The following is a 14087-nucleotide window of genomic DNA, read 5'->3' as shown; positions in this document are numbered from 1 at the left end:
GGCATGTTCAAGTCTTCCCTTCATCATTGTGTGCAATTTAAGGGGTATCAATTAAATGGCTTTGGGTATAACTAGACCACAATTGAGAGGTCTTACTCTTCCGAAACTAATTGTTACATTTGTCCATAAGTCTGCATAGCATCATAGTCTGCGTGGTCTTTAAACAACAAAAGAGGCTTCAAAGGTCCTTTATTAGGATGGAAAATATACTTCCATTCTTGATTTGCAAAGTTATGACAGAGCTAGTTGCATTTGCATAATGATATTCATGTTAACCTTGCATATGCAAGTGCATATACTATTTATACCCAAAAATTCATAGGTATGATTGATGTTCATTGATCTATGGAGTAAGCCCAAATAAGTCGGCGACGAAGCCGTTATTGTTAATGTTATTGCTCATAATTGTTCACCCATCTGTGTATGATCCTATAGTGTAGAAATTCTATTCTTTTTTATTTTCAATACAGTGAGCTTGTTTACACGTCAATCATATCCTTAATGCTACAGTTTCCTACGCTACTGCCTTACTACGTTTCTTTTGCAACATGTGGTGCAATTGCTAGTTTATTTTTATTTTAAGAGGGATGAACATACCTACACATTGCCTTCACATTGGCTTGTATAATGAGCATCTCAACTCAATAATTATTGTTAAAGTGTTTAATGTCTCTCTATTATATAGATATTTGCATTTATTAAATCGTTAATATATATATATATATATATATATATATATATATATATATATATATATATATATATATATATATATATATATATATAATTATATTTTATATTAAATATTTTAATGAACCACATATATAATTTCTATAATAAATTTGTTATTTTAATTTTTATGGTGAAATTTTAAAATTAGTTATTTTTATTAATCTTAGTTGATTTTAAAAATATTAATAAATTATGAATTTTTAAATTTTTATTAAATTAAATATTACTCACTAAAAAACTCTAAGCTAGATGACCTCCCTTAATATAAATGGGTGGAAGGAAAAAATAACCTTAACATTAAAGCATCTAGTTGCTATAGCTTTGTACTTTATATTTAATATGTTAATTTTTTACCATTTAGACCATCGTTTTGTAGTTTATACTTATCCAATTCATAATTTATTTTGTTAAATTTTCTTTTATAAATTAAGATACCAAGGTCGATATTTGTCAAGTGAAATTATTTGACATTAGCTTACATTTTATATTTTATGTTTATATATGTCTTATTTTGAATAGTTGTCAACTTAAATCCATTAAATCTGGATTTATCTGTCGAGAGGGATCAAACCTCTAGAGGTGCAAACGTTTCCTCAAGTTTTACACTAAAAAACCTTTCTTCAAATTTTTTACCTCAAGAGATTTGATCCCTCTCAGAAATTGACACAACTAGAGTTATGATGTATCTAGGCTAATTTAATTATTAATTATTAATAATTTTAATTAAATTTTATTATTTTGGATTGCAGGTTTCTGTGGAGTGGTTTTTGAGAGATAGAATTCGGATAATCCACAGTGTTCATCTTTTTTCTGTCGACGTTTCGAGTCTAGAGCAAGACTCATCATCAGGACTTGTTATACAGAGAAGAGGAAAATGATGATTCCTTTCTCTGTATTTTTACCCTGGTTCTTTCGAGATTTCGTATCTCTTTCCATATATCCCCTCCGTACAGGGCAACAATTTTGGATTGCAGGTTTCTGTGGAGTGGTTTTTGAGAGATAGAATTCGGATAATCCACAGTGTTCATCTTTTTTCTGTCGACGTTTCGAGTCTAGAGCAAGACTCATCATCAGGACTTGTTATACAGAGAAGAGGAAAATGATGATTCCTTTCTCTGTATTTTTACCCTGGTTCTTTCGAGATTTCGTATCTCTTTCCATATATCCCCTCCGTACAGGGCAACAATTTTGGATTGCAGGTTTCTGTGGAGTGGTTTTTGAGAGATAGAATTCGGATAATCCACAGTGTTCATCTTTTTTCTGTCGACGTTTCGAGTCTAGAGCAAGACTCATCATCAGGACTTGTTATACAGAGAAGAGGAAAATGATGATTCCTTTCTCTGTATTTTTACCCTGGTTCTTTCGAGATTTCGTATCTCTTTCCATATATCCCCTCCGTACAGGGCAACAATTTTGGATTGCAGGTTTCTGTGGAGTGGTTTTTGAGAGATAGAATTCGGATAATCCACAGTGTTCATCTTTTTTCTGTCGACGTTTCGAGTCTAGAGCAAGACTCATCATCAGGACTTGTTATACAGAGAAGAGGAAAATGATGATTCCTTTCTCTGTATTTTTACCCTGGTTCTTTCGAGATTTCGTATCTCTTTCCATATATCCCCTCCGTACAGGGCAACAATTTTGGATTGCAGGTTTCTGTGGAGTGGTTTTTGAGAGATAGAATTCGGATAATCCACAGTGTTCATCTTTTTTCTGTCGACGTTTCGAGTCTAGAGCAAGACTCATCATCAGGACTTGTTATACAGAGAGAGGAAAATGATGATTCCTTTCTCTGTATTTTTACCCTGGTTCTTTCGAGATTTCGTATCTCTTTCCATATATCCCCTCCGTACAGGGCAACAATTTTGGATTGCAGGTTTCTGTGGAGTGGTTTTTTGAGAGATAGAATTCGGATAATCCACAGTGTTCATCTTTTTTTTTTCTATTTTTATGTAATTTTATTCAATCAATGTTTTAATTAATACACTTTTTACCCCAGATGCAGGTGTTAGCGTTGGGAGTTAACATGATAAGACAATGGATGGGCAGGGCGGATCACCACTTGCCCGACCTGCATAGGATATGTGGAAGGGAAATACTACAAAGCGCATGGCACACCTGCATGACCGTCACTCAAGGTACGTTATATCACTGGTTCGACTGGAACGCCAGGCTCACAATGAGGGAATTAAGTTTCACACGCATCAGCGTGCAGTGGAGGGCTCAAGCCAACAAGGGAGCAGTAATGGGAGGCAACTCCCAAGACAAGGCCTGTAACCTTAAACCGGAGGAAGGACGAGGGAGATGGTAAATTCGTTGGCGCTGCTGCTCTGTCGGCACTCCTCTGCGCATGATAAGAAACTCAGAGAGAAGGCAAGGAATTGGACCCAGGTGCTAATTATCTTGGTCCTCTCTGCGAGGCTGGTCACTCCCCTCCCTGAATATTGCTCAGGTATTGCAAGTCGGCCCTCCCGCTCTTTTCTCTTGGAAACTAATATCTGTGTTTGGTTTTGGTTAATATATAAGTGTAGGGATTCAGCAAACCCAAAGAACACGTTCATTCTAGGCAGAGGAGGCTCAATTGGGAGGCATCGCCGCATCCAAGCTATCGCCCCATAGCAAAATCTCTGGATTTGGGCCACTATCATTTGCAGGATGCCTCGATTGAGACCTAGAGTAGGCAGTCGCAGAGGGCATTCGAGAAGAGCCCCAACGGATTCATCCTCCAGCGACTTGAACCATCCTCCAAGAAGAGGGATTTATTCTCGCAGCAGAAGAGGAAGGTCTCGAGCCTCTGACTCTCGACCCGGTCCGATTCCTGCCACAGGCTCTGCCATTTTCACCTTTGATAGTGCTCTCAATAGGCCCAGGATCACAGCCTATTTTACTGTGGTGTTTCAGGAGGAAGGTTTAGCTGTTGATTTAAGGACACAAGCAGAAAATTCAAGGGCTATCCAGGACCCCTCTTCATCCTTTCAGCTGGCTACTGAGAACATGCCTCAGGGGGAAACAAATGAGCAAAGAAGCAGCGCGCGGGAGCCGATGATGGTAGATCTGGGCACTGATGCTCAGAATGTGACACAGTTAGAGGAACCACTTGATATGGGCTCGTGTCGAATTACTCAAGAGCCCATTGATGAATAGGAAGGCCATCCATGCCTCTCTTTTTGTAGAATGCCCCTGTCCACAGGGCAAGGATGAAAGGTGACACAGTCATGGGTTTTTGTTATTGTCTCGTGTTTCAGTGTTCATTCTCCTCTGGTCTTTTGTTTTTGAGTTTTTGACTTGTCTCATGTTTAAGTGGTATTGTCGAACCATGGTATTGTAGTAAAACTTATTTACAAGATTATAATATATATGATAAAATGGGTGTGAATATCTATGGTTAAAAGTATTGTTATATTTTAATTTTTAAAATTTTTATGTACTTGTTAATTAAATTTAAATATGGTTACAGAATCATTATTTTAATTCAATCTTAATTTATAATAAAATAAATTTTAATATATTTATTACAAACACTACAATATCTCTCCATAATAGGTTCTATATTACTTTTTTTTTTATTTAATTAAACTGACATATAAATGTTTGCAAATTCTTATTGGTTTGTAGGGCCTGACACAATTAAAAGATATGAAGCCAATATTTCATTTAATTTTTTATTTTTATTTAAAACTGTTGACAAAATTTCATCCACTGCTCTTACACAACTCCCTTATACTAAGTTGCAACTCCTCTATGCTAAGCTGTAGTAGAGCGCCTATCAATGCAATTACAATTACTATTGAAGACAATTTTTCCTATTTTGATTACTATTATAAAAAATGTTAAATAATAATAATAATAATGAAAGGTATAACAATAATGATAAAAAAAATCAAAATTAAGACCCATTACCTATATTAAAAATTGATAATATAACAATAAAATAGATCAGTTAACTATATTTATTATTAACCATTAATCTTTCAGTGATAATCATATTGTTGTGAATTAATCACATAGATTGTGAAGAGAAGTTATAGTTAACTCTATATTGCTACGAATTAATCGCATAAAATGTAAAGAGAAGTCATTTTCTTCTTCTGAAGTTCAAATCTAGCTTGACCATAAAAGAAATTTAGCTTAACCAGAAAGAAGTTCTAAACAACTCTGAGTTATTGGATTGAAGTTACACATTTTAGATCCTTTGCATGCTCTTCATTGCTTATTTGGAACACATCCCAAATATTTGTGAGGAGAATTTCATGTTTCCAATCAAAATTATTTTTAAGATACAGTGCCTCAAGTACAGAGTGATAAGCTAGTAGCTGTATCTATTTTAAAGTTCCCTTTCCCCTTATTACAGGGGTATCATACAGAGAACATAGATTTTGGTCCAAGATTGAAAATAGGGGGACCGTGGGTTAGCAGAAATAAAATTCAAGTCAGGCTCACTAGACAGGTGGAAAAATGCAAGAACTTCCAAATGAGGGCATAAGGCCAAATGAAAGCATGAAGCCGAATGATGATAGTATGCAGTGAGATCAAGAACAGCAGTATCAAGCAGGCAAAAGGGTGAAATACTAGGGGTAGAGGCCACCAAGGGGGATTGATACGATGTTTCGCTACCCTCAATTCAAGGCACACCCCTGTACACAAAGCTACGCTCACCTCGCTACTATTGAATTTGTGCATGTGAGGATGAGTAGGAAATCCATCAATCCAATAGTTTTCATTCACTACTGATAACACCCCTGCTACGATACGGCTTTCTTGGAACAACATGGAGAACCACAAAATCACCCTTGGGATCACTACACTCAACAGTGGGAACAAAATGGGAATAGCTTTAGATAGACACACGGACAGGCAGGCTGTAGAATTATATATCTACAAATTAGACATACCATAAAACTACCCAAACAATCAATTATATATATAGAATTATATATCTATATATCCTTACAAGTTTCTAAATCTAATACAGAGCCATCAAAATCCAAAAAACCCAGTTGAAATGAAAACTATTCAAAAACTGAACATTTGTTGAAATTCCATACCTCTGTGTTTGAAGCCCTAACCCAATTGCCATCTGTCCAAACCTGATGAACGCGAAGATGTTTGAGATTATACTCCCGCTGCTCATTGGTATTCTGGAAGTAAACAACATATTTTTACTGCGAGGGCGGATGGATTTCACAACTCCCTTCCACTACCCATCTCGATCATATGCATCAACAACTTCGTTAATGCAGAAACTTTGCCCATTCAGATCCGGTGGCTGAGGTCTAGTATGAGGGACCTCTACAATCTCTCGCAATTTTGTATTTGGTTTGCCTTCCTTGGTGAATTCCCTGTATTGAATCACGAATTGATTACGACTTCCCACCTTCTTGACAAAGGTTGCAGGAAATTTTATGATTTTTTTGACAAAAGTTGCAGGAAATTTTATGATTTTTTTTTTAATTTGAGCAATGCAAGATGTGTCTTGGGGTAAGTGTTTTGATGATTATCATGAATTGATGCATATTAGTATTTACAAACCTTATAATTTATATGGTTGCATTGGTATTTAAGATATTTATAAGGTTGATTTTTGTGGGGTTTAGTTTTTATTAGGTCTGAAATTCAAGACTCGAGGAGAGTGGTTAAGGGTATGAGTCACTTGTGGGGAATCAAAATTGTTCCAAAAAATGTAAAGGCTTTGCACAATCCACAATTGAATAGTCTCTTTTCCATCTAATATGTGAGTTGGCTCCTACATCAATTGGACAATTCATTTCTCTATTTTTCCATCCAATATCTGAGTTGCCTCCTACATCAATTAGATAATTTTCTTTTTTCTATGTTTCCATCCAATATGTGAGTTGGCTCCTACATCAATTGGAAAATTCATTTTTCCATTTTTCCTCCAATACGTGCACTGAATCTTATATCACCATTAAAAAGAAAAAAAAAATTCCAATTTTCCATTCCTCCATCTAAAATATGGGTTGGCTCCTATATCACCATAAAATAGATCAAATATAGCTTATAAATTAGTGAATAATTGGCCATAAAACTTGCATTCCATAGTTGGAAATTTCATTCTTCCATTCAATATGTATGTTGGCTCTTAAATCACCATACCATGCATTAGCAACAATGACTAAGTTTAAGTTCATAAAGTTTTTCAACCTCAAATATGACAAGGTCAATGTAAAAAACATATAGTTTTGTTAAGAATGAGGAAGGGGGGAATTGTGTTTTTCGCCATGTTCCCTTATATAATGTACAACCCATTGGCAAGGCCTCCCATGATTTGAAATTTAAAATTGAAGGTTTCTTGAAAACGTTTACAAGCTAGTTTATGTCTTGTGGGAAATGGATCAAATTTGCAAAAACACATAAACTTAATAATTTTAGTTACGTTTTGTAGATATAACCAGAGAAAAATAGATAATATGCAGTAGCACACAAACAACAATTTGATGATGAAGTCCACCCCTCCTAGGCTATGTCTCCGGGAACACTTTCCAATGTTGGCCCTTTATATTATATGCTCAAAATGTGAATTACATCAACATACAATTCTCAAATCATGAAAATAATGCCGCCATTGTGTCCAAAACACCAAAAAACCCCTTTGTAGGTTCTTCTTGGGCTCAAAAAGGCTGAAAATTTGCCAATTTAGGCCTCCTTCTCCATTTCTCTACTATCTGCCCTGTAAATTCACCAAACTAACAACATTTTCCTCCTTTGGCATATCTTCCAAGCAACAATTTCGCGTAGGGACAATGCTGATTCTGCCACAAATGGTGCCAAATGTCGGACCGTTAATTGGGCACCTGCACCTAAACTCCACCCTCAGCTTCGATCATATGGCAATAATATGGCCAGGGGCGTGGGCAGGGGTGCGGGCCAAAGGCCACGCGCCTTTTGGCTCCCTTCCTTTAGTCATATGGAAATTGCGAAAACCACGGGCTGGGCACCACACATCGACCCTTTGATGCTCTTCCGACGATCACATGTGTAGTGATATAACCTTGGGCTAAGCATGGGCCAGGTGCCTCACAGACTATCCTCTTCACCTGGCTCTCATACATGTGGTCGCAACGTGACTCGAGGCTAGAGCCATGTGCCCCACCCTCTTCCCCCAACCGCCAAACCATTCAAATTTAAATATAACCACCAACTATATTAAACAAGAAACATTGATGGCATAATTATTCTGTGGTTGGTTTGTAATAGTGAGGTTGTGGGTTTCAATCCAGCGGGGTCTGTTGGTCGACCCAACCAACTTTTGGCATGAATCCCAAGGGCCACGAGGTGTCCTCCCATTGGACCATGTGGGACCTCCCAAATCATCAACCACAAAACTCACCAACCAATGAAATTTCGCCAAATTACCCTATATGACCTGCCATGTGCGAACATGAGATTGGCCCATTTAACCACCGTACCTACCAAGTTAGCCAACTGATATCAGTGCCATGTCACTGTAGAACATGCCTAGTCAACACCCCAGTTAACTATGTAAGTTGACTTTTTAGTTATTTTCCAAAAACTTAAAAATGTGATGATTTTCACATAAGTTGTCGGATTTAGGTCATTCAAGCATCATTGGAATCAAAGCAATCAGATCTACGATTTGGTACAATTTTCAGGCGATTTTTAGCATTTTGATTTTTGAGCATATTTTTTTATCCCCTAGATCTTTTCTCCTGTTGAAGCCTTGAAATTCGTTGCAAAAACATGGGGGATAACCACTCGGTCTGGACTTTAAAAGCAACTCCTTTTCTGCTTGGTATAGTGGCTCCATCTGGGGATGATGAGACCTGTTTCCCAAAGAGGATTGATTTGATAATGTTGCTAGGATGATATAAGATATAAAAGAGAATGATTCAACTAATTATAATCTAATCTAAATAGCAAACACATGCATATATATTAATCTAACATTATCTGACTATAAATATACTCACGAATAAACTAAAGTATGTGATCTACAAAGATGTCTCAAAGCAATTGGTAATAAAAATCATTCAACTACCAAAAGAAATGAAATTGTTTAATCATAACTATTTTGGATAAATAGTTAGACAAAACAATTGAGAAAACTATATCGCATGTAGTAATTGTTCATGTATTCAAAACAAAATTAGAGCTAAAACATCATACAAAAGTACAATAATGCAAAACTATAACTCAAATTTTCATACATAAGACAATCAAGAGAAAAAACTTTATGTTGACGAGTATAAAGTGCGAAATGTCGATTATGTGATTGCGATAAAGATTATCGCAATATCACAAATTGCAATATCACATTTTCAATTATGCATTATTTCGGAGTTGTTTAGAATTTTGTGAGATGCGATGTGAGTGAATTACCTTTTATTGTTTAAAGCGGATTTTGCTTGAATGAATATTTATTGCATAAAGGGATCTTTTACAATGCACAAGACTTAACCAAATTTTATAACATTAATCGCATACTTCCGTCAGGTCCGGGTCATATCACAAATTTTCTTAGTTCACAAGATTGCCCTTTGTGTAAGCGCTATGATACGATGAGTGTTTAGCTTGTTATGTCGCAATATCGCAATTCACATATTCCAAAGGTTTGTTTGTTGTACTCTTTGTGAATGCGGATACGTGATTGCGATAGGTACTTTGTTCTACAAGAAATACTTTAAGCCTTAGTTTTAAATGGAAAGTTTTAATGATACCATAAGTTTATTACGGTGATCCCTTCTTATTGCAATTCATAAATCTCAGTTATTAATTGACCTTTTGACACACATGATTTGGCGATATGCGATAAAGTGAGAATTGTTAGTTATAAAGGGATTTGGCTTAATACATTATATTATTTAGAAATTTATTCCTAAGGATTCAAAAAGAAAGCGCTTAAGTGCTATGTTTTGGGAGGATTTTTTAGAAAGGGTCCCCATTTATCAATAGAATATTAACTATTAAATCAATAAATGGGGGGGTTTTTGAACAGTACAACTATTGGCGATTCACTGAAAGAACCAATTATCTCTGCTAGTTTTTTGAAACTTCTAAAACTTCCAAAATAAAGATAGCTCATAAAATAGGAATTACATGAAATTTAAGATAAGTAGCATTTCTATGAATAAGAAAATGAAACGCACCTAATTACCATCCATTTGATATCCTATTCAAAATGAAACTTCCTTTGCTTATATCAGTCTTTGCTTGGTTTAAAGATAAAGCAGGGGGCTCTTGTAGATTAGCTTTTAGATTTACTCATTTGTCATAGGTAGAGCCTCTGCTGCCAGTAGGTGTCCATAGCCTCAATAGGGTTACCTTCTAACCATCAATGGTTCAATATCTCATCGAGATAAGAGTGCAATTTTTAGAGATAAATTCAGACTCGTATACTTATTCTCTTCTCTTTCTTTTTTAAACAATTTATTTTTCTTCTAGAAATTTGCTTTTTTTTTTTCTACTTAAAAGTCATTGTCTTGGTTTGGTGGCCAAAAAGTGACAATGCCATTTAATGGTTGTAATTCAACTGAAAAAGTTATCTCGTGATGAGACCCCTTGTCTTTTATTTAAAATAATCTCAAGCCATTACCCTATTTTGATATGCAGTATTGGTAATGTCAGTATATTATTTCCCTGTGAACATGGTAATTCGGCTCATAATGAGACCTCTTATCTTTTAAGTTTTAGTATATTTTAGAATTACACTCTAAAAAGAGAACAATTTATTGGATGGGGAGAATCATTGACTCCATAAGAGTTTTTGGATGACAATTACAGAGTTAAAAGTGCTTATCTGTAGAGAGCCTTTGCTTTGTTAAAGATACATTTCTTGACTGATAATAGAACCAAGGTCTCTTTATAAAGTTGGGGTTTCACAAAGGATAAATGATTTTGGTGGAAACCAAGCAACTTGTAGAGAAATAGAACTTAGCTTATGTCTCAAATGTCATAATTATATTCTTGACAATCTCTACTTATACAAGAGAAAAATCAAAATATAAAAGAGATTGTTATTGAAATGCCAAAAGTAAATACTATTTAACTTTTATTTTCCTAGGAAAAGTAAAGGCAATAGTGTACAAGGGATAGAAGAGGTAGTCTTCTATGAAAAACATTCCTTCAGAATCTTCCCATTGATAGGCAAAGAATCTCTCTTGCCTGATAAATCTTGCAATAGAAATGTTGATGGGCTGATTTGTTCCACAATCTAAAATGGGCTAAACCACATTCTTTGGGATTTTGTATGTTTACCTTTTTCCTCGTTTTCTTTATCCCACATCAATACAAGGTCTCCGAGTTGAAAGGATTTAGGACTTAAATAATTTGCATCAAATGAATATTTGACTATTTGTTGATGATGTGTATGTATGATCTTGGCTTTATCTCTTTCTTCTTCAAGTTTTAGGATTTGTGATGCCTTAAAATTGCATAGAAGAGAAATGAGTTTATTCAATAAATTGAAGTAGGGCTAGAGAGGGAATAGCTACATCTTTAGGAAGAACAACCTCTTTCCCATAAACCAAATTAAAAGGAGAAGTGCCTATTGAGGCCTTCTGTGTTATTTGATCTTCCCATAGAGAAAATGTTCAAGATTTATGCCAATTTTTCTGACTTTGATCAATAGTTCGTTTGATGATCCTTATGAGATTTGTATTTGTAGATTTGACTAAACCATTTCCTTGAGGATAATAGTTAGCAAAATATTTAAGTTTGAAACCTCTTTTAAGAGAAAATTCTGTCATAGCATTGCGTGTGAAATATGATGCATTGTCAAACATGAGAGTAGTTGTCAGGCCAAATATGGTAATAATAAATTGCTCAATAAATTCAATGATGTTTTTAGAATTGGCTACGTTAAGTGGAATTTCTTCCACCCACTTAGTGAAGTAATAAGTTGTTGTAAGGATATATCTATGCTACTTTGAAGAGTGAGGAACGATCTCACCTATTATGTCTAGTCCCCATTGCTCAAATGGTTGTTCAATGTTGACTGACTGTAATGGTAATGTGGGTTTCCTCTGTCTTCCAGCAGCTGTTTGACAAATTTTACATTTCCTTACATATTCGTGTGGATCTTTGTATAAGGTTGGCCAATAATAGCCAGCATGCAGGATTTTATGCACGGTTGTGTCTCCTCCAAAATGTCCACTAGCTGGTCCATCATGGAGGTCTTGCAAAACCTTTTTTTCCTCAGACGTTTCAAGGCACCTCAGTAGAACATAATCATATTTCTTCCTAAAAAAAATATCATTGATGATTTCATAGTGCTTAGCTTTTAATCTCAAAGCCCTTTTTCTTTTATAACTGAGCTACATAGGGGCATATCCATTTTTCAAATAAAATATGATATCATCATATTTATATTCAGTCTTGTTGAGGCTTACCTCACATATTTGTATATCATCATCTAAATCTTCTGGTGTTGGTAAGTTGGATTCTCTAGCTAACATTCCGTAAAAACCTTGACCTATAACAATTTTAGCTGGTCTAATCTCAATGTCATATTCTTGTAGTGTTGTTACCCAATTTTCTCTTTTCTCAGTTAATTCTATTTGCATTAGTAAATTTCTCACTGGAGAGAAGGGAACTATTAATTTAGTGTGATTTTTAAGAAAGAAATGTCTGAAATGGTTTATTGATTTAAAAACAGTGAAAGGTTTATTTTCAACATTTGGATTATTCAATTCAACACCCTACAAGTTGGAGCTAAAGAAAGAAATTGGTGCTTCGGCTTTCTCATCATTGACCTATGTCAGAACATCTGCATATGATGTCTCGGAAGAAAAAAGATATAAAACAAAATGATTAGAAAAATTCGGAGTTGCTAAAGAGGGAGCATTTATAATGGCTTGTTTAATAGGATTGAAAGCTTCATGCTCAATATGTCCCCATTTAAAAACATGATTTTTCTTGATGATCAGGTGCTCAAGTCCTAGGTGTTGTAAAAATGCTCAAAATTAAAAGTGCTCAGAACTGGTTCGAAACTGAACGACCGGAAAGTGCTCGTCCTCACGATTCCGGCGCCGCAAACGGTTCGGAAAACGGTCGCCGTATGAAGAAGATATGATCAAAAGAATATTTTGTCCAGTACATTAGAAAATTGGAATTTAAAAAAAAAAAATTAAAAAAAGAATATTCCGAGGAATATTCCTTGGAATATTCCCTTTTCAGCCACCAATCAGAGGCTGCCACGTGGCAGGCCCGGAGGGCGCCACGTGGCCCCCAGATGACGTCAGCAAGGTGGTTGGGCGGATGTTCAAAACATTTTGGTCAAGTGGGGGATCGAACCCATGACCTGTCAAATACTAATGAAGCGCTTTACCATTGTGCTACGCAATCACTTGTTGGTCAATGGGCGGAAAGATTTTTTAATATGGTTTAAATTTGGATTGAGCGGGAAAAAAAGGGGGCCAGCCCCTAAGGGCCAGCCCCCATCCATAGAATCTGCGCCCATAACCTAGGGCTTAAGCCCATCACCGCCAGCATTAATTGCGTGGGTTTCCAAACCACGTGGTCACATGCCGAGAAGTTGGGGATAAACAGTTAGACCAACCGTTAGTCTAACCACCGGTTTATTAAAGGCTTGGCACGAAAACCGAGGCAACCTAACCACCCACCAAATCCGGTCACATGCAGCATTAAACTCACAGTTAAACCCGCGGTTCTGTTGGAGGCAGTTTGGCGGAGCGCACCATATTTGGCGGACCCGCCATATTTGGCGGGCCTAACTGGCGCCAACTAAAGATAACTTGAGTTTTTTAAGGGAAACTGGCAGTCTGGAGTAAATGGCCATAACTTTGGCCCAGAAAGTCGGTTTTGGACGAATTTTTTTTTGGATTTTGGATAATTTCGACCTTCTGAAGCCATTGGTGCAGGTCTTACAGCCATCAGAGGTCATTTGCATACATTTTGGAGCCGTGAAAGTTCTAGGAGCCACTAGGGGCCAGTATTGGGAAGACTGTACAGGGTTGCAGGTATCCATTGGAGGTGATCCAATAGTCAATCCTGAAGGATTCATGTGTTCTGAATCCATTTCTACCATCTATTTCTCCTGTAGATGCTTCTATTCAGCTGTATTTTAAATTTGAGCATTTAATAAAAACAAGGACAAGCCCATTTGGAGGCTTTGGACCCAGCAGACGTAGCCCTGGAGGGCGTGAACTGCTTTATCAACTTCTTGTGCTTATGTGGTTGGTTTATTTTGCAGAAAAAATTCGTTTTTATGTGTTAAACAGTAAAAGTAAATAATTCTGCTATGCTTAAATGGGTTGTAATCAGCTGAAAAGTTCATGTGTTTCATTTCTGCAAGACATGGGAAGCTTTTAAATATGTTTATTTCTGAATTGAATACCTTGCAAACAAATTTCAAGTAGTTT

Source organism: Pinus tabuliformis, chromosome 4_2 (genome assembly GCF_031772625.1).
Source record: "Pinus tabuliformis cultivar Carrire ecotype Pingquan chromosome 4_2, CPIR1, whole genome shotgun sequence".
Taxonomy (NCBI): Eukaryota; Viridiplantae; Streptophyta; class Pinopsida; order Pinales; family Pinaceae; genus Pinus; species Pinus tabuliformis.
Note: the sequence above shows the minus strand (reverse complement) of the source record.